Raw genomic sequence first — 22377 nt, forward strand, 5'->3', positions numbered from 1 at the left:
AATGCAAGTACAATTTAGGACAGGTCAGACAGAAGCTTTATTAACTATGATCATAGCGAGAGAACATTTGGACACTATGATGTCCCCCTCTGCTCCCCCTGTTCTCTGCCAAGATGATTGCAGAGACCCAACCTATATACTGTTTCAGAAAAAAAAAAAAAGAAAAGAGGTGAGGAAAAACAATCATTTCAGTGTTAACAAAGCCAGGTATCCATCCCTGGGAGGGATGGACTCCTTAAGTAGATTACTAACTGCCACAATTCTAAGAAGGGAGATCAAACAGTAAATAATGTGACAATATGGAGAGATGGCTCTTAGCGGAGCCTATAGGAGTGGCACACCCAATATTATCTTAGCTCAGAAGTGGGAAGTTGGAAACAATCACAGACTGTTAGCTTTTTAGTCAAAAAGGAATATTCTTTAGTTAGGATAAACTTCTTAGTCAGACCTCTCAAATCTTAAAATATAGCCAATAATTTTACCACCACAAATGGAAGTGGAGGTCAACCCAGGTAGCAAGAAAGGAAGAAGCTACTCCCAGAGGAGAGAGGAGCAGGAAGAAAAATCAAGAAGAGGCAGCCTATTCTGCAGCGAGGACAACCACAAAAACAGGAGAGGGAAGAGACAGAAATCATAAACAAGGCAGAAGCCACTCAGTCCCTGGCCATGGATCCTGTTGATCTGGCCCCCTGAGCTGTGAGACTGACCTCCCTGGTCTGACCCTGGACTTGTCTTGAGATCAGTGGACTGTGTCTGACGCTGGACCTGGATTACCCTCAGTGGACGTGATCCTGATTTCCTGATATGCATTCCTGGCTTGACCTTAGACCATTCCTGTCCTCATCACCATGAACTTCCCTGATGATCTGGACTCTTGCCTGAACCTGGCTACCACCCCTGGGTCTGCCCTGCTCACCTCACTCCAGTACTGTGGGGCTGGGTCCTGTCTGGGAAGGCTGCCCTGCCCATCTGGCCTTGTTATCATGCTTGACTCCCCTGTCCCTTGCTGCCCCCCTGACACATTCCTGTAATTCATGTGGAAGTTGCTCTCTCGATCTGAGGCCACACAAATGGACACTGAGAAGGTCCCTCGATCTGAGAGCACACACAAATGGACGCTGTGGCTAAACCAGAGACCCAACCCTCAACTGTAATAGCTGCTCTGGTAATCAAGAAGAAAACAACGGAAGTGGAGGTCGAATTCCTCGTTAAGTAAGAGAGGAATGAGCTTCTCCTCAGAGGGAGACAGGAGGAAGAATCAGAAGAGGCATCCTGCTCTGCAGCCAGGACAACCCTCAAGAACAGGGAGAGGGGAAAGAGACAGGAAATCATAAATGAGGAGGAATCTACCCGGTCCCTATCCCCTGAGCAAGCTGCGAGATATGCAGAAAGGTTACGGCCATCAGCCAGGTTACTTGAACAAATTGCTACCTGGTTACTCCAATGCTGGGGATACTGGGGCCAGCCATCTGGAACTGGAGGGCAAGGAAGCCCAGCAGCTGGGGTCCCTCTCTAGGGAACATGGAATTGACATAGGGGATCGGAAGAGGGGCAGCCATCCACAGCCTCTGGAGGCAGCTTCTATCAAGTGCGAAGGCAAGTGTGTCCCCCAAGGAAGAATTTGTAAACTGCCAAAGGCAAGTGGACTACTGCAGAGGAAGGTGTCCAGTATCCTGAGGGAACTAGCAGTGGTGGAGGTGATCTACAGCGACCTGGACAACAACCAGGCCTCCAAAGATCCGATGAAGTCCAGTGCATGCGGTCTATGTGGCGGACATTTGTATGAAATGAAGTGATGACGTATGCCAACACCCTGGCAATAACGGACTGGGGCCAGACATCGAGACACCAACTGTATATAGACTGGCCTGCCAGATCCGGTGATTCAAAGAGAATCTCTCTTCCCCCTTTACCCCCTCGACCCTACAGCCTGCATCTCATCTGTGGATTGGTCCTGCCAATTCCAGCGACTCAAAGAGAATATGGAGACTATCTCTTCTTCCTTCCCCCCTACAGGCCAGGGTCTCAGTTATCAAGAGTGCTGTACCAGGAGTCAGCCTTTCCCTGCTCAAAGGAAAGGGAACCGTTGGCGCACGCCACGTTCCACCCTGTGGTTCTATCTGCGCAACCATGGGGAGGACATGAGGAAGTGGGTTTGGTGCACCTACTTCCTGGACCTGGAAGCCCATGTACGTGAATTGCAGGGAAAAACAATGGTTAAAAAGGGTCCATCTAGAAAGGAAGATAACTGCTCCGGTTGCTGTCAGAGCAATTCCCCAGACACAGTAGAAGGGCTGAGGATGCCTCTCCTTCTTCTGAGTAGTGATCCAATGGACGTATGTCCATGTAGGTTCGAACTCAATTCCTGGAACCATGATGAAAAGACTTCTGGTTTGCAATTACAAGAGTCAGGTAATGAATGCTCTGATGAGGAATATGGGGGTGTCGTGGTTTAACCCCAGCCAGCAACTATGCACCACACAGCCGCTCGCTCACTCCCCCCGGTGGGATGGGGGAGAGAATCAGAAGAGTAAAAGTGAGAAAACTCATGGGTTGGAGATAAAGACAGTTTAATAGGTAAGGCAAAAGCCACGCGCACAAGCAAAGCAAAGCAAGGGGAATTCATTCACTACTTCCCATGGGCAGGCAGGTGTTCAGCCATCCTCCAGGAAAGCAGGGCTCCATCATGCGTAACGGTTACTTGGGAAGACAAACGCCATCAGTCCGAATGTCCCCCCTTCCTTCTTCTTCCCCCAGCTTATATACTGAGCATGATGTCATATGGTGTGGGAATAGCCCTTTGGCCAGTCTGGGTCAGCTGTCCTGGCTGTGCTCCCTCCCAGCTTCTTATGCACCTGGCAGAGCAGGAGAAGCCGAAAAGTCCTTGACTAGTGTAAACTCTGCTCAGCAAGAACCAAAACATCAGTGTGTTATCAACATTATTCTCATCCTAAATCCAAAACACAGCACTATACCAGCTACTAAGAAGAAAACTAACTCTACTCCCCAGCTGAAACCAGGACAGGGGTTCCTGTCTCCGGCCAGGCGTCGGAAAGGGACAGTCCGGGGTTTACTGGACTGTATGGATTTGATGAGACTGGCAAATCAGACCAACGGAAATACAAGGCTTTGGGTGTACACCCAGAGTGCACAGTCTACCAGGGTACAAGGGGGCAGAAAACATCCTGGATTTCTGGACTGATGGGGGAATTCCCAAAAGTTGTCTGTGTCGGAGGCTGGGGTGAGCCTGACAGGGAACAAGTGGCAGAAGCATCCTAATGTGACCAGCCCGGAGGCCCTGTGAATCCTTGACACTGACTATCTCAAAAGAGGGTACTTGCTAAGAATCCAAAAGGGTACCAGTGGGCCTTTGGTGCTGCCACTATGGATGCAGAGAAGATTAAAACAGCTGTCTGCCTTTCCTGGCCTCTTGGAAGATGTCGTGGTTTTAACCCAAGCCGGCAACTAAGCACCACACAACCGCTTGCTCACTCCCCCTACCATCAGGATGAGGGGGAAGAGAACTGAAAGGGTAAAACTGAGAAAACTCATGGATTGAGATAAGAACAGTTTAATAATTGAAATAAAATAAAATAATAATGAAAACAACAACAACAATAATAATAAAAAAAATTGTAATGAAAAGGGGAAAGAACAGAGAGAAATAAAACACAAGAAAGACAAGTGATGCAAATGAAAACAATTACTCACCACCAACTGGTTGATGCCTAGCCAGTCCCTAAACAGTGGCCCCTCGGCCAACCTTCCCCCTAGTTTTACTGCTGAGCATGATGTCATATGGTATGGAATATCCCTTTGGTCAGTTGGGGTCAGCTGTCCCGGCTGTGTCTCCTCCTGTCCTGGTTTCAGCTGGGATACCAGAGTTAATTTTCTTCTTGGTAGCCGGTATGGGGCTGTGTTTTTTGGGTTTAGGATGAGAACAATGTCGATGATACACTGATGTTTTTTTCTTGCTAAGTAGTGCTTTAAAGTGGCGCTCACACTGGTTTCAAGGACTTTTCAGCTTCCCATGCTTCTCCAGCCGGGTGCACAGAGAAGATGGGAGGGTGCACAGTCAGGACAGCTGACCCAGACTGTGGCCAAGGAGGCTATACCCATATCACGTGACGTCGTGCTCAGTATATGAGCGGGGGGGGGGGGAGTTGGCCGGGGAGGGGCAACGATCGCTGCTTGGGGGGACATGCTGGGCATCGGTCGGCGGGTGGTGAGCAATTGTAGAGAGTATTGCTTGCTTTGTATTACTATTGTACTATTATTACTTGTTTCTATTATTATTGTTATTATTACTATTACTACTGTTCTATTTTTTATTTTTTACTTTAGTTATTAAACTGTTCTTATCTCAACCCACGAGTTTTCCCCTTTTGCCCTTCCGATTCTCTTCCCCATCCCACCAGTGGGGGAGTGAGCGAGCGGCTGCGTGGTGCTTAGTTGCTAGCTGGGGTTAAACCACGACACCTCCCAACTCCTTGTGCACCCCCAGCCTACTTGCTGGCGGGGTGGCGTTGAGAAGCAGAAAAGGCTTTGACTCTGTTGTAAGCACTGCTCAGCACTAACTAAAACATCCCTGTATTATCACCACTTTCCAGCACAAATCCAAAACATAGCCCCATACTAGCTACTATGAAAGAAAGTTAACTCTACCCCAGCCAAAACCAGGACAGAAGATCCCTTCGTTGTGGGCTTGCCGCAGGTCGAAGAACAGCAGGTGTCGATTGCTACCATGATGGTGCACCGGCGCCAATGTCACACCAACCGAGGCTCCTCTGGCTCCCATCCAGGAGCTGATTCATCAACTGGAGAGCCAGGGAGTGATCAGCAAGACTCGATCACCCTTTAATAGTCCTATATGGCCAGTGCGAAAGTCTGACGGAGGATGGAGGCTAACAGTGGCCTGAATGAAGCCATGCCACCATTGAGTGCTGCCGTACTGGACATGCTTGAACTCCAGTACGACTGGAGTTGAAGGCAGCCAAGTGGTACGCCACAACTGCCAATGCATTTTTTCTCCATCCCCTTTGGTAGCAGGGGTGAAGGCCACAGTTTTCTTTCACATGGAGGTGTGTCCAATAGACCTGGAAACACAGTCCTACCATTTGATATGGACTGATCCAGACTGCACTGGAACAGGATGCAGCCCCTGAAAACCTGCAATACAATGATGACATCATCGTGTGGGGCAACACAGCAGAGGAAGTGTTTGAGAAGGGGAAAAGAATAATCCAGATCCTTCTGAAAGCTAATTTTGCCGTAACACAAAGCAAGATCAAAGGACCTTCACAAGACATCCAGGTTTTGGGAATGCAATGGCAAGATGGGCATCATCATATTCCAATGGATGTGGTCAACAAATAACAATAACCATGTCCCCACCAATTAACAAAAATTCCGAGGCTTTTGGGGTTTCTGGGTAGAGTGCATTTTCCAGTTACAGTCATCTTGTGAGCCCTCTCTATTGAGTGACCGGAAAGAAGAACTATTTTGAGTGGGGTCCTGAGCAGCAAACAAACCTTCGAACAGATCAAAGAGGAGATGGCTTGTGCAGTGGCCCCTTTGGCCAGTCCATACAGGACCAGATGTGCAAAATATGCTTGTTGTGGTTTAACCCCAGCCAGCAACTATGAACCACACAGCCGCTCACTCACTCCCCCCAGTGGGGTGTGGGGAGAGAATTGGAAGGGTGAAAGTCAGACAACTCCTGGGTTGGAGATAAGAACAGTTTAATAATTGAAGTAAAATAAAATAGAATGATAGTAGTAGTAAGTAAGTAATAATAATAATAATAATATAATACAATAATAATGTACAAAGCAAGTGATATACATTTACACAATTGCTCACCACCCCCTGACTGATGCCCAGCCTGTTCCTACAAGCAGCAATCCCTTCCCCCCGGCCAACTCGCCCCAGTTATATACTGAGCATGACGTCATATGGTGTGGAATTAGCCCTGTGGCCAATCTGGGTCAGGCCCCTGGCTGTGCCCCCTCCCAGCTTCTTGTACGCCATGCAGAGCATGGGAAGCTGAAAAAGTCCTTGACTGGTGTAAGCACTGCTTAGCAACAACTAAAACATCAGTGTGTTATCAACATTATTCTCATCCTAAATCCAAAACACAGCACCAGCTACTAAGAAGAAAATTAACTCTATCCCAGCTGAAACCAGGACAGTATCCACCCCTTATTCCATACCATATACGTCATGCCCAAGGTCTTTCTCAAATACATTCCAATTAATCATTACCACTTTTCCAGTCTTTTGATATATTTTATATATATATGTATATATATATATATATACACACACACACATATAGATATAATTTCCCTAGTCTATAGGCTATCCCTCTAAAATGTTTGTTGAGTTTCATTTAGTTCATGACTTTAGGCTCCATCTGTCATAACAGTCTTTCAGGGCAGGAGAGATGGTGTGTGGTGTTGGACTGTTGTATGCTGAAGTCAGTTCTGGTTCCATCACCACTGCACTTTGTTCAGTTTCCTCAAAGTTTGTTCTTCATTAATTTGGGTGATTCTTACTGTATACCCTTGATATGGCACATAGTGATCATTGAAGTGATGACATCTAGTATTATATAGCAACTAACATTATACAATTCAGTTCATTGGCTATTTTCACCCAAAATCAAATCTCCTTGAGGTACACATCGGACTTCCCCATCCTCCCGCATCACCCACCAAGTGCATCCAGGTCCTTGAGCAAAAGAAATCCCACGAATGGGTTTACCTCTGCCTGAAGCAGGAGTAACCCAGACTGTCTTCCCCGTCATATTTTTTAGGTGCACTGCAGAGGACTTTATCCCCCTCTGCAGTACGTAGAAGTCTTGACTGGGCAGGGCCAGCTCGATTGGCAGATCCCCTAGTGTTGACTAACCAAGTGGCCTTTGCTAAATGTGTATCCCAGTGTTTGAATGTCCCACCACCCATTGCTTTTAGTGTAGTCTTTAACAGTCCATTGTATCGTTCGATTTTCCCGGAGGCTGGTGCATGATAGGGGATTTGATACACCCACTCAATGCCGTGCTCTTTGGCCCAGGTGTCTATGAGGCTGTTTCGGAAATGAGTTCCGTTTATCTGACTCAATTCTTTCTGGGGTGCCATGTCGCCATAGGCCTTGCTTTTCAAGACCCAGGATAGTGTTCCGGGCGGTGGCATGGGGCACGGGATATGTTTCCAGCCATCCGGTGGTTGCTTCCACCATTGTAAGCACATGGCGCTTGCCTTGGCGGGTTTGTGGAAGTGTGATATAATCAATCTGCCAGGCCTCCCCGTATTTATATTTCAGCCATCGTCCTCCATACCAGAGAGGCTTGAAGCGCTTGGCTTGCTTGATTGCAGCACATGTTTCGCATGCATGGATAACCTGTGCAATAGTGTCCATGGTCGGATCCACCCCTCGATCACGAGCCCATCTATATGTTGCATCTCTTCCTTGGTGGCCTGAGGTGTCATGGGCCCACCGAGCTAGAAATAATTCACCCTTATGTTGCCAGTCCAGATCCACCTGAGCCACTTCAATCTGAGCAGCCTGATCCACCTGCTGATTGTTTTGATGTTCTTCAGTGGCCTGACTCTTGGGTACGTGAGCATCTACATGACGTACTTTTACAACCAGGTTCTCTATCCGGGCAGCAATATCTTGCCACAATGTGGCAGCCCAGATGGGTTTGCCTCTGCGCTGCCAGTTGCTCTGCTTCCAGCCCCACAGGGCATTTGCCACCATCCATGAGTCAGTATAGAGATAGAGCATTGGCCACTTTTCTCGTTCGGCCATATCTAAAGCCAGCTGGATGGCTTTCACCTCTGCAAACTGACTCGATTCACCTTCTCCTTCAGCAGTTTCTGCAACTTGTCGTACAGGACTCCATACAGCAGCTTTCCACCTCCGATGTTTCCCCACAAGGCGACCAACCACTTCCGAAGCGGCTCGAACCCCTTCATATGCTGCTAATATCTCTTTTTCAGTTGGAGTATAGCGGGCCTCAGATCCTCTGTATCCCCGACTCCAAAACGCTAGGGGTCGACCTCGAATCTCCCCTGGTGCTTTCTGCCAGAGGCTCCAGCTAGGGCCATTCTCCCCGGCTGCAGTGTAGAGCACATTTTGTACATCTTGTCCTGCCCGGACTGGCCCAAGGGCTACTGCATGGACTATCTCCTGTTTAATTTGTTCAAAGGCCTGTCGTTGCTCAGGGCCCCATGTGAAATCATTCTTCTTCCGGGTCACTTGATAGAGAGGGCTTACGATCAGACTGTAATTTGGAATATGCATTCTCCAAAAACCCACAACGCCCAAGAAAGCCTGTGTTTCCTTTTTGCTGGTTGGTGGAGACATGGCTGTTATTTTGTTGATCACATCCATTGGGATCTGACGACGTCCATCTTGCCATTTTACTCCTAAAAAACTGGATCTCCTGTGCAGGTCCCTTGACCTTACTTTGTTTTATGGCAAAGCCAGCCTCCAGAAGGATTTGGACTATTCGCTTCCCTTTCTCAAAAACTTCTTCTGCTTTGTTGCCCCACACGATGATGTCATCAATGTACTGCAGGTGTTCCGGAGCCCCACCCTGTTCCAATGTAGTCTGGATCAGTCCATGGCAAATGGTGGGGCTGTGTTTCCACCCCTGGGGCAGTCGATTCCAGGTGTACTGGACCCCCCTCCAAGTGAAAGCAAACTGTGGCCTGCACTCTGCCGCCAAAGGAATTGAGAAAAACGCATTAGCGATGTCACTGGTGGCATACCACTTGACTGCCTTTGACTCCAGTTCATACTGAAGTTCTAGCATGTCTGGCACAGCAGCGCTCAGTGGCGGCGTGACTTCATTCAGGCCCCGATAGTCTACTGTTAGTCTCCACTCTCCATTAGACTTTTACACTGGCCATACGGGACTGTTAAAGGGTGAGCGAGTCTTGCTGATCACTCCTTGGCTCTCCAGTTGACGAATCAGCTTATGGATGGGAATCAGGGAGTCTCTGTTGGTGCGATATTGCCGCCAGTGCACTGTTGTGGTAGCGATTGGCACCTGTTGTTCTTTGACCCTCAGCAACCCCACAACAGAGGGGTCCTTCGAGAGACCAGGCAGGGTAGACAGCTGTTTAATTTCTTCCGTCTCCAAGGCAGCTATACCAAAAGCCCACCGGTACCCTTTTGGGTCCTTGAAATACCCTCTCCTGAGGTAATCTATGCCAAGGATGCATGGAGCCTCTGGGCCAGTCACAATGGGGTGCTTCTGCCACTCCTTCCCGGTTAAGCTTACTTCAGCCTCCAATACAGTCAGCTGTTGGGATCCCCCTGTCACTCCAGAAATACAGATGGGTTCTGCCCCTTCATAGCTTGATGGCGTTAGGGTACACTGTGCACCGGTGTCTACTAAAGCCTTATACTCCTGTGGGTCTGATGTGCCAGGCCATCGAATCCACACAGTCCAGTACACCCGGTTGTCCCTTTCCTCCACCTGGCTGGAGGCAGGGCCCCTCTAGTCCCGGTCATAGCATTTGTTACTCACTTCTTGTAAATGCGAATCAAAAACCCCTTTATTGAGATCGGAAGCAAAATCAGCCCTTTTATCCTGTCTAGGGAACTGCTCACTGGAAACTGGAGCAGCAATTTTCCTGGAAGAACCCCCTTTTGTAATTGTTTTTCCTTGCAACTCATGTACTCGTGCCTCTAGGGTCGAGGTAGATTTTCCATCCCACTTCCTCATGTCCTCTCCATGGTCACGCAGATAAAACCACAGGGTGGCCCGTGGTGTGTATCCACTATATCTTCTCTCTTGAAGAGAGGGATGCTTACTCCTGATGGCTGAGATACTGGTCCGTACAGATGAGGAGTAGGACATGTCCTCTTTGAATCGCTGGAACTCCCGGGACAATTTCTCAGCTAGCACATCAGGCAGTTTCTCCACAGCCGCGACGCAGGCCCGTAGGGAGGCAGAGAGACTTTCTTCGTATTGTCGGAGTTGGCCAGCCAATTCATCCACCGTTGGTCCCTCTTCATCTTTCCAGGTCATTGTTGCCAAAGAGTTTGCATATGATGACGGTGCGCTCCGCACGAACTTCCGCCACATGGGTCGTGTGCACTGGACTTCATCTGGATCTTTGGATAACTGCTCACTGTTCAAGTCACTATGCATCACCTCCAGCACGGCTAATTCCCTCAGGTACTGGATACCTCTCTCCATGGTGGTCCACTTGCCTGGCTGACATAAAAAATCTTCCTTGAAAGGATACCTTTCCTTCACAGCTGCCAGAAGTCGCCTCCAGAGGCTGAGGACTTTTGCCCCTTTTCCAATCGCTTTGTCAATGCCCCCTTCCCTAGAAATGGATCCCAGCTGCTTGGCTTCCTTACTCTCTAATTCCAGGCTACTAGCCCCGTTATCCCAGCATCGGAGCAGCCAAGTGATGATGTGCTCGCCTGGATGACGACTAAAATCTTTTCGCATATCTCGCAGCTCACTCAGGGACAGAGATCGGGTTGTTACCATCTCATATGTGGGTTCTGCCTCTTCCTCCTCCTGTTCTTGTGATGGCCCTGGTTCATCATCAGCCCTTACTAAACGAGTTGATTTTCTTGTGTATTTTTTCTTCTGTATAGGGGCAAGTGATACTGGCACGGGTTGGTTCTCTGGTGTAGCCACAGCACCTGTTACAGGGGCTGGCGTATCGGCAGCGCTCGTCACAGGGGCTGGCGTAGCCGTAGTGTCTGTTGGCGGGGCTGGCATAGCTGCAACGCCAGTCATTTTGTTGTCAGATCCAGAGACCTTCTCTTCCCCTTGAGGGTTCTGAATAGTGTTGAATAGGGCTCGGTAGGCATGGGCCAGGCCCCAGCACATTGCAGTGATTTGTGTCTCCCTAGAATTGCCAGGGTGACAGCATACTTTTTCCAAATGTTCTACTAATTTTTCAGGATTCTGCACTTGTTCAGGGGTGAAACTCCAAAACACTGGAGGGGCCCACCGTCCTAGGCATTTGCCCATACTCTCCCACACACCCTGCCACTCATAATTATCCAGCCTTGGGGCAGATCTCTGGATGATATTCTTAAAATGCATATTAACTCTAGACAAAACCGAAACAATATACCCAAGAAATGCCAATAGATGTATCTTAACTACCCAAGGATGTTCAAGATACAAAAAAGTTGTTGTAATGAAGGAGGAAACATCATAGAAGAAGGCAGCGAAGGTGCCATTCTGTATTTCCTCCATAAAAAGCCTCTCAGAGGAAGAGGTATAATTGCTAATTGTCTCCATGAGGTGGTACCCGAAGTACAGTAATGGCTTCAGTACAGAACCCAAATACCAGATAGCGCTCAAGGTCAGTGTTTTAATAACAAATCTCCCAGGCAAAACATCACTAGTCACGGCAGAGCACAGAAAACTGCAACACCCAACACCAATCTTTAACATGTACTGCAAAAACAAGAGCATGGTGCAGATCAGGTAGACTAATACCGAGAGCAGATGAATCAATATTATGACCAGCAACTGTTAACAGATACAAATTCCTTAATACACTCTGATTAATCTGTTATTATCTCAAACCCTCGAGCCCCACGTTGGGCGCCAAAAAGGACTGTTGTGGTTTAACCCCAGCCAGCAACTATGAACCACACAGCCGCTCACTCACTCCCCCCCAGTGGGGTGAGGGAGAGAATTGGAAGGGTGAAAGTCAGACAACTCCTGGGTTGAGATAAGAACAGTTTAATAATTGAAGTAAAATAAAATAGAATGATAGTAGTAGTAGTAGTAGTAATAATAATAATAATATAATACAATAATAATGTACAAAGCAAGTGATATACGACACAATTGCTCACCACCCCCTGACTGATGCCCAGCCTGTTCCCGAGCAGCAATCCCTTCCCCCCGGCCAACTCGCCCCAGTTATATACTGAGCATGACGTCATATGGTGTGGAATAGCCCTGTGGCCAATCTGGGTCAGGCCCCCTGGCTGTGTTCTCCCAGCTTCTTGTACGCCATGCAGAGCATGGGAAGCTGAAAAGTCCTTGACTGGTGTAAGCACTGCTTAGCAACAACTAAAACATCAGTGTGTTATCAACATTATTCTCATACTAAATCCAAAACACAGCACTATACCAGCTACTAAGAAGAAAATTAACTCTATCCCAGCTGAAACCAGGACAATGCTCTACACCTGGAGCCTCTGGCAGAAAGCACACAGAGAGACCTGAGGTCGACCTCTAGGGTTCTGGAGCCGGGGTTATCAAGGATCCGAGTCCCACTACACCCCAACTGAAAAAGAGATACTAGCAGCATATGAGGGGGTTCAAGCTGCTTCAGAAGTTGCTGGTACAGGAGCATAGCTCCTCTTGGCACGGCAATTGCCCGTGCTGCACTGGATCCCCTCTACCCATCATGGAACAGACGATATGTGGAGTAAGTGGGTAGCACTGATTATGCAACGGGCCCAAATGGGGAACCCCAACCACCCCGGAATCCTGGATGAGATCATGGACTGGCCAGAAGGCAGAGATTTTGGAGCATCGCGTGAGGAGGTGAGCCATGCCGAGGAGGCCCCACTGTATAATAAATTACCAGATAATGGGCAGCAATATGCTCTGTCATTTTTTGGGAAGCTGCTGGAAAAGTGGAAAGCTTCTGTATGCAGTCCCACATGACAAGTCACAGAAACTGTCGAAGGAAAAGGCAAATTGAGTCAATTTTCAGAACTGAAAGACATCCAGCTGGCCCTAGAGATTGCTGAACAAGAAAAGTGGCCAGTACTCTATACCGAGTCATGGTTGGTAGCAAATGCCCTGTGGGGGTGGCTGCAGCAATGGAAACAGACCAACTGGCAGCACAGAGGCAAACCCATCTGGGCTGCTTGAGGCTCATGAGATGGGCTCGTGACCGAGGGGTGGACTTGCCCACCAATGCCATCGCACAGGTTATCCATGAATGCCAATCTGGTAAAGCCTCTCCTACATGGAGGATGGTGGCTGAGAGATCAATATGGGGAGGCCTGGCAGATCGATTATAACACGCTGCCATGAACATGCCTAGGCAAGCGCCACGTGCTTACAATGGCAGAGGTGACTACCGGATGGTTGGAAATATACCCTGTGACCCATACCACTACCCGAAACACCATCCTGGGCCTTGAAAAGCAAGTCCTGTGGCGACACGGCACCCAAGAAAGAATTTTATCAGACAAGGGGTCTCATTTCTGAAATAACCTCATACACTCTTGGGCCACGGAACACAGCATTGATTGGGTGTATCACATCCCCTATCATGCACTCCAGAGTGAGCGAGTGGCTTTGTGGTGCTTAGCTGCCAGCTGGGGTCAACCTGGTTCTTTGTCTCATGAGAATCAGAACACTGGTTCTCATTTTGGACTCTTTGAGCAGATTCAACTCAATAAGTTTGCAGAAAACTGTCTCCTCTTTTTTCTCTTTTTTTCTTTTTTTCTTTTTTTCTTTTTTTTTTTTTTTTCCCCTGCAATAATTTTCTGGTGGGCTAATGAGTTTAACTCACTCACTGAAGGGGTCTGATGAGCAGGGGAAAGGTAAGGGAAAATCACAGGGGAAAGGTAGTAGAAAGAAGGGAAGGGAGCAGGACTTCCCACGTCCCCCCCTTTTGGGGACAGCTACCCCCATCTTATGAAAATAACAACCTCTTTTGTGGGGCAAAAGCCTGGCTTTTACATCAGAGCAGAATTAGTCAGGAGAAGAGACAACCACCCTCAGTGTGTCTCTACAAGTGATCCCAGCCAGCCACCAGCTTATATGCTGTCTGTTGGACAGGAGGAGTATGTTGGTTTGCAAGTTGCCCTTTTGATCCCATGTGAAAAGATAATGATCATCTAGTGTAATGGTGGGAGAGCCCAGCCCCTTTTTTGACAGAGGAAAAACTAAAAGGCTTGTAAGAGTTTGCATATCTACCTTTTGACCATGCTGTTTTGCTTTATCAACAGGGAAGCTTCACACCACCATGGTGATAATGTACACTTAATTCAACAATCAAATCAACTACTGAAAAACTTGCAACTCTACTTATGGAGCAGGTTCTGATACCTTCAGTCAGGGCATGGAGAGACAATTACAGGCAACTGCATTACTGTCTGTCAACCGAGCCACAGTAACCAAGACATTGACTCTTGGCCTCCTATCAACATGAAACAAAACCATGGAACTGTTTTAAACTGGAAGTCTCCCCTCCCCGCGGGCTAAGAGCACTCTCAGGGACTGAATAGAAATGATAATTCATTAAGCTGTGGTCACTCAATTGTTTGCAATTGTCCACATATGGAGATCTGATAATATGTTGTTCTAAATGCCCTTCAAAGCTAATAGCTCTATTTTTGGAGCATGATATTGCTTGGATATCATATTCCGGACATGTGTGCTTAATTACTTCAACAAGGAGCCTCTATCTGAGGCTACCCTGTCAGAACTTGTCAGGCAATCTGCCAGCAGCAACAACTGGAAGCTGGAGGTACTAGAGCTGTCATAAAGCAAAACAGAAACATCCCTTTAGAAATAAAACTCTTGCAGTAAGTATGCATATTACACAGCCTATTCCCTAAATAAAAAAGGAAAAGCTGCTGATATGCCCTGCTAAGTCAAGGTTACAAGAAACATTGCCTTTCCCAGAGCACAGGCATTAACACAAACCGTCTAAAAGCTGTAGAAAAGGGCTGGAGGGATAGTTATGTGGGCTGAGAACCCAGAAGTAATGGAAATGCTTTTTACTCCCTCACAGATTAAAAGTGTACCTTTTCTGCCTTATAAGCCACCCTTGAGCATCTTTGGTTCCTGTTGGATGGAGTAAAGATCTCTAGTGAGGCTCAATTACATATAGCCCTGATGTGAATCAGCATCTCCAAGCCTGCTTGTGGCACTGTACATTTGCAGCCAGTGATCTGGGGCTGATCAAGAGGACAACGAGAAGAAGGAATTTTCAGCAGGAGCCAGAAGCAGAGCCCTATCAGGAAATTGTGGGAAGAGGAGGAATTACCACACTAAATAGACTAATCTGAAGCAATACAGCTAGGTCCTACCCACATAGGTTCTGCACCATTGCCAAGTCCCAAGACTTGCAACTATGGGAGAAACAATTTCGTTAGAAGGCATGGACTTCTGCTCTGTGGGGCTTGAGAAAAGAAGCAAGGAGTCTACACCATGGGGTGGCTTCTTTTGCTCTACAAGACAAGCTCAACAGCAATTCTTCCCCACCAAAGTGGGGTGGGTGGGCAGAGGAAGGAGAAAGAGGGGCACTACCATAAAGGCAAGCAGACACCCAGCACAGGAAAATTGATGGTGGGGAACTAGGCAGATCCTGCAATAGCTGCTGTGGCGAAGCTATGGGATTAGTATAGACTGGGAAGGAGCAGAGAGCACACCTTTTCTAGCAGCTGGCTCCATGGCTGAGCTCTCACCCAGCATCACTGAAGAGCACCCTTTCTTTTCCATTAGTGATAAACTCCCCGCAGAGTTGTGGATCTAAAGAATGGAAAGTAATAGAAACAAACAAGCAAGAAGGAAAAAAAAAACAAAAACCAAAACCAGAACAGAAAAATATCCTTAATTCTAGTTTGATCCAACAGCCATCGGAATTCAGCTAAGGTTGACCCACTCATTGACGTAAACAGGTATCAGATCACCTCAATGGATTTGTTAAAATTCTCATCTTCACAGTCCTAGGATATCTTAGTGGGGCATTTTCATCTGTAATGTTGAATAAAGTCAGTCCAATTACTGGAGAAATTATCATACTTCATTTTAAAGGTCAAAAATTATAATGGTAAAAATTGTAATGGTAAATTTGTTAGTGTCTTCCCTGTACTTAGAGAACAGTTATGCCGCAAAGTTGATTGGTTTAAAAGATAACAGTCATTATTTCAAGTCTTCAAGGATCGCATTCTGCCATCAGATTCACATAAAAAAATTTCCATTGTCTCCAGTGGAAATAATAGGTTGTGTGCAGCTGATTTTAGCTCAATGTATTTTCCAGCACTTTTTAACAGTTCAGATTTTTCATTTCCCATAGTAAATATAAAATTATAATTATACTCTATATTTTCTGTAGATTTCAAATGACAACTTAAGACATTTGATGGCACTGTGTTTTTTCCTGTATGATTTAGGATAAGATATTGCAGATTTTTCTGCACTGTTGCATTCCCTGTGGTGCTGAAAGAGCGGCTGTGATTCTATGTTAGTAGAATTTTACATTGAATATAGCCACAGTAACAAAATACTAATGATCAGTGCTCACTCTAAAACAGTTTAAATTATTCGTATGAATATTTTTGCCATTACACCTTCACATATTGTTCAAAACAATACTTCATAGTGTAAAGACCAGTGACATTTCGATCACAGAAAATCATCAGCAACAAGAATTGTTTAAAATAGTCTTTAGTTAACATTAGGATTTTTTTTTTTTCCAGCTGGCATAAATGAGTTTCAGGAAACAAACAAACAAACAAACAAAGACAGACAAAAAAAATTGTTGTAAATGATTTCACAAACTTACATCATTGCATCTCCTAGATCCTGGTCTTGCTGAACAAGAACAAGCCAACAGGTAAGAAGCAGCAGCCAGCGATAAGTTTGCCTCCTCCAGTCTAGGAGGTCATGTTGTTAAAATGAGAAGCTAAACCCCCCCCACGCACTTTAAAATACAACTGATAATCTAAACCTTCCTGGGGATTTACAGTCAATAATGTGTGCACATTAAAACTGTATTTCCAGTCTATCTTGTGGTGCCTGAGAACCATTTTTGCCTTTGTAAAAGCGGTAATTATAATACATAAGTAGCTTTCATTTTTGTATTAATGCTATAAATACTATGTTAGCAATATTAAACTATATTTCTACTGACTTATTTGTAGAAAGAAAAATATATTATATATTTTTATATATTTATAAAGTGAATTAACACTGGAGAGGGGGTGTAGAGGAATAGTCTACAGTCACACTTTATGTGTATTATTGGGCACAAATTCAATGCTTGAAACAAAAAGGAAAAGAAAACACCGTTCAAGTTAAATCCCCCTTTCAAGCCGTGTCAGAGGAAGAGTCGTAGGAAGCAGACACTATCAAGTTGCCAGTATTGGAGTGGCTTGCCATGGACTAGGCAGCTTGCTGGCTCAAGTTATTACAGATCAGCACCAGCTGATTGGTCTGTGCCTCTGACAGGGTACTACAGCTCTGGTAGACACTGAAGTTGGTCTTCCTGCCGGGGATGTTGCCTTTCTCACACATTGTCTTTACCATCTTGGCAAGCTTGTTTTTCCCCAGGGCTTGACAATTGTACCGGTGAAGTGCAGCCAAGTTGACAACTGGTTTGATGGATAGATAAAAAGGAGCATCTTCATATTGCATCGCTGGGGGCTGCCGCTGTGCATATTCCTTGTAGTCTTGCACTGGGCAGGTCTGTGGGGAGTGCTGGGTGGCGTACACCCTGGAATCAGTCCTTCCTCTTTTGCTTTTGGCATTCATGTCACTGTTGCCTGTCCCCATCCACTCCAAGTATTCCAACACAGTCTCTGTCACCCGGAGCCGGATGTCTCCCCATTTGAGGGTGGACCCATGAAAACCCATGCGGTGTCCAAACGCCTTAGTGTTATTTAGCCAGACAAGGTTCAGCAAACCCTCAGGATTGTATCGGCTCAACAAACCTCTTTTGCGTAGGATAAGCTCATCAGCAAAGGTAAGCTTCATGGATTTGTGTGGCTTGTTTCCTTTTCCTTTACACCTTCGCTCTATCTGCTTTTCCTTCAGGGCTTCTTGGGACCTCTTGAACTCTTTATCCCTGGTAATACTGTATCCATACCTGTGCTCTTTGAGATACTGCTCCAGCCCACACTGATAGTTGGCCAAGCTGTTTGGCTCATATTCGGAACCATCTTTTTGTCTAGCATCCACAAAGAAGGAAGCAAGGTAGGCATCAAGCTCTTTGCAGGGGATGACATAGATTTCTCGGGTCTCAGAGGGGTACTTGGAAATGAGGAACTCTCAGAAGTTCCGGAGAGCTGTCTGTGTACTGCAAATGGTCTTCTCGTTCTGCTCCCTTCTGAGCTCCGCTGCGCTCTCATCCTGGTCTGAAAGAAGGAAAAAAACCAAAGCAAACAAAATCAGAACAAAAGAAGCAGTGAGTTTGTGCAATACATCTTCCCCAAAATAATTTTTCTTTTAAAAGGAAATTTCACAAAGAGCACTGGAAAACATTATTACATACCTGTCTTATGATTTAAAAGTCAACTTCAGTTTCACAAATGATGTTACTAGAGTATGGCAAAGACAATCAAAATGAGCTCGTGTCACTAGGGCACACTTAGGGCACAGAGATTTGTGGAAAACTCTGAGATTAGAGGCAATCTGCTTTTTAGAACAAATGCAAGACAGAAATTTTTTTCTGTGGATTCCACTGCTGTGTACAGGGCCAAATCCAAGTAATAAACCCATTCTGTATTGCTGTATTGCTTCATCTGTGAAACCAGAGGTTGTACTGGTTCCTTTTTTTTTTTTTTTAACAAAAAATAGCTAAAGCATCATATTTGTTATAAAAAAAATTATCTTTAATTGGGTGCATTTTTAAGATTTTAATTTTGCAGAAAAATCAAAATCTGGAAACATTATATTACTCTACAAGGCTATTTTCATAGGTCCTTATGATCAGTGACATATCAAACCGCAGTTGTTTATCAATGATCAAATGTTACCACTAAGATGATTCTTGTGTACCATTAATTTTCTGGCTGATCATAACATGAGAAAAGGTCTTTACGGTTAAGTGATGAGAAGAGAAAGCTTTGGAGGAACCTAAAAGCAGCCTTCTAATATCCATGTGGAAGTTATCAAGAAGATGGAGTCAGGCTCTTCACAGTAGTGCATGGTGGGAGGATGAGAGACAATGGGCATAAATTGAAACAAGAGGGGTTAAGCCTGGGTACAAGAAAAAGCTTTTTCACCATGAGGACAGTCAAGCTTTGGCAAAGGGGTCCAGAGAGGCTGTGGCAACTCCATCCTTGGAGGTTTTCAGGACCTGACTGGACTAAGTCCTGAGCAACGTAGTCGGGTCTCATAGCTGTCTTTGCTTTGAGCAGGAGGTTGGACTAGAAATCTCCCATGGTCTTTTCTGACCTGGGGTTCTATGAGTCTAAGGCCCCCAAAAGCAACAGTTCCAACTAGGGGAAGATTCCCCTAACAATGAGTGCTAAAACTACCATCTGTCATTCCCCTTTTGACAGTAGTGGAGTAGGAGCTTGCCAGGGCCAGGGATGGAAGCAAGAGAGAATAAAAGTGGGAGTGCAGGACACCGCTTCCCAGCAGCCACCTAGCTTCTCAGCCCATCCCCACTGGGCTGTGAGTTCATACGGTTGTATGTTCCTCCTGTTCTACAGAAAGGAGGTGTGTTCGCTCTCCCTACCCAGTAAAGGAGCTCGGAATTACTCAGTTTACTATAGGCACATCTAACACATCAATATAAGATCAGAACATCTCACCAACAGAAAAAATATTCAGCCTTGTAACTTCACTTAACATAAAGCACAAGCAGATCTGCTGGTAGGGAAGAAAGCAGGGAAGGGAAGGTGGCTCTGTCTCCTCCCCTAGCCCATTTGCACCATCTCATCTGGTACACACACTTTAGGTGATAGGCGAGGGGAATAATCACACACCTGGGCAACTTCCCCTCCCACCCATCTATATAGCTGAAGAAATACAGGCAGACCAGAAAGCAGGTTTGAGCTCAGATCCCCTGGGACCAGTTCCCACATCTTCAGCACAGAGCTGTCCGTGGAGAATATTCAGTGGAACCCACTGGGGAGGTTCTCATCCCCCTTGGAAAGTGAAAAGAACTGGAGGTCTGCAGCCCAGACCTTTAGAGGCTTCTGACGACATGAAAAAACGCTGCCAGAGCAACACTGAGGTTTGCACCAACTGTACACAAGGGGAAAAGAAAGGTAGCCAGTCTATTTCAAAAGATAACCTTAATACTGATGACAATATCAAAGAACTCCTAGCAGCCTTCAATGTAGTCTTACATTTTGGACAATGCATAGGATAAATCCTATTATTATGGCTAAGTACAGGCTGGAAATAAAAAGCCAATGATATTTGAAGTTCAGAAACAAACATTTACTCCGGTATGTTGTTCGGTGCACCTACCACCATTTATTATAGCACTAGAATGTAATCAGCACTTTGACTGACAATCCACATTTTAAATACTGTTTCTGTATAAACAGCACATATAGTGGCTTGGTTTTAAACATGTCAATCACAACTTTATAGAGGGTGGCCTGGGTCATGGTTTAACCCCAGTAGGCAGCTAAGCACCACACAGCCACTCGCTCGCTCCCCCTACAGTGGGATGGGGAAGACAATCAGAAGGGTAAAAGTGCAAAGACTTGTGGGTTGAGATAAAGACAGTTTAATAGGTAAAGCAAAAGCTGCGCGTGCAAGCAAAGCAAAATAAGGAGTTCATTCACTACTTCCCATCGGCAGGCAGATGTTTAGCCATTCCCAGGAAAGCAGGGCTTCATCACGCGTAACGGTTACTTGGGAAGACAAACACCATAACTCCAAACATTCCCCCGTCCTCCTTCTTCCCCACAGCTTTTATTGCTGAGCATGACATCATATGGTATGGAGTATCCCTTTGGTCAGCTGGGGTCAGCTGTCCTGGCTGTGTCCTCTCCCAACTTCTTGCCGCCCCCCGCCTACTCGCTGGCAGGGCAGTGTGAGAAACGGGGAAGGCCTTGACACTGTGTAAGCACTATTCAGCAATAACTAAAACACTGGTGCGTTATCAACACTGTTTTGGTCACAAATCCAAACCATAGCACCATACAAGCTACTATGAAGAAAATTAACTCCATCCCAGCCAAAACCAGTACATTCTCCACCCCTTATTCCATACCATTTACGTCATGCTCAGGTCCCACACTATCCAATACATCCTCATTAACCACCACCCCCTTCCCGTCCTTTGATGTAATACACAGATATCATTCCCTTAGTCTATGGGCCACCCCTGTAAAATGCCCATAAAATGCCCATTGAGATCATTTAGTCCATGACTTGGGTTATATCTGTTATGGTGGTCACTCAGGACAGGAGAGGTGGTGTGTTGCGTGGACCCATGGAGTTATTGGGCACCAAAGTCAGCTCAGGTCGGGTCACTGCTGCACTTGCATTGCTTCTTGTGAGGCTCGTCCTCCATTGGTCCGGGTGGTTCCTGCTATAGTGCTTCCTATAACATGCAACTCAAATCATGGGTTACAAGAGTTTAAATGTATATCCATTACAATCTCCACCCCTGGTCCCTTTGGACCAGGCCATAGGGTTTAACATTGCAACGAACTCCTCCCCTTTCCCCTGCTCCGGCGTGGGCTTATCCACGGACCACAGTCCCTTAGGGGTTTACCTTCTCTGGTGTGGACTTATTCACGGGCCACAGTCTCTTTAGGGATATACCTGCTGCAGCCTGGACTTAGCCACAGTCGCTTTGAGGTGTACCTGCTCCAGCATGGCCCTATCCATGGGCCACAATCCCTTCAGGGGCATACCTGCTCCAGCGTGGCCTTATCCATGGGCCACAGTCCCTCCTTAGGGGTGCACCTGCTGTGTCGTGGATTTATCCACGCCAACAGACACTTTGAGGTGCTCCAGCATGACCTCATGCGCAGCCACTGATGCTTCAAGGTGTACCTGCTGCAGCGTGGACATATCCACGGCCACAGACACTTCGGGGTGCACCTGCTCCCACGTGGACTTATCCACAGGTCACAGTCCCTTCGACTCGAGTTCACACTGGAGTTCCAGCCTGTCCAGTACAGCAGCACAGGAACAGCAGCAATGCCCTGGCCTGACACAGCAGTGTGGCTTGCCTGTCTGGAATGGCTGGATGCCATTGCTGTACAAAAAGTTATCTATATATTTGCTAACAGCCAGCATAAAGGCTAGGCCAGCCCCAGGAAATCAGTGGCCTTTATCAATGCAAAATTCAGAAGATAGTTATCTGGCTCTTTGTTCTGTCATAAAGAGAACCATTTGAAAATCATTCTTGCTTCTTCCATGGAAAAGGGAGGGTGAGATAGCAAGACTGAGATACAAGTGTATCTCAGCCTACGCAAAACTACTCTGAGATTAAGAGACCATTTAATCAGAGAGAGCTCAGCACTTGTAAGATAATTCTGATATTTGTACTCCCTCACTGTCTGATAAGGGTTGACTTTGGGCATCTCCTACACACACAACACAGAAAGCCTTAAATCAAAAATATTTAATGCAATTAATTCATATCCAACAATAATCATTTATTTAGAAACTTCAGAAACTTGCTTTCCCCACCAACCCCAACAAAA

General features: G+C 46.3%; 1 pseudogene; it reads right to left on the reverse strand.

Moving 5' to 3' along the window:
• Positions 1 to 16970: 16970 nt before the first annotated feature.
• Positions 16971 to 21233, reverse strand: LOC148054097 (uncharacterized protein KIAA1958-like; annotated as a pseudogene).
• Between the last annotated feature and the right edge of the window lie 1144 nt (positions 21234 to 22377).

Source organism: Nipponia nippon, unplaced genomic scaffold (assembly GCF_047370975.1).
Source record: "Nipponia nippon isolate SJK-2023a ecotype South Korea unplaced genomic scaffold, ASM4737097v1 scaffold_34, whole genome shotgun sequence".
Taxonomy (NCBI): domain Eukaryota; kingdom Metazoa; phylum Chordata; class Aves; order Pelecaniformes; family Threskiornithidae; genus Nipponia; species Nipponia nippon.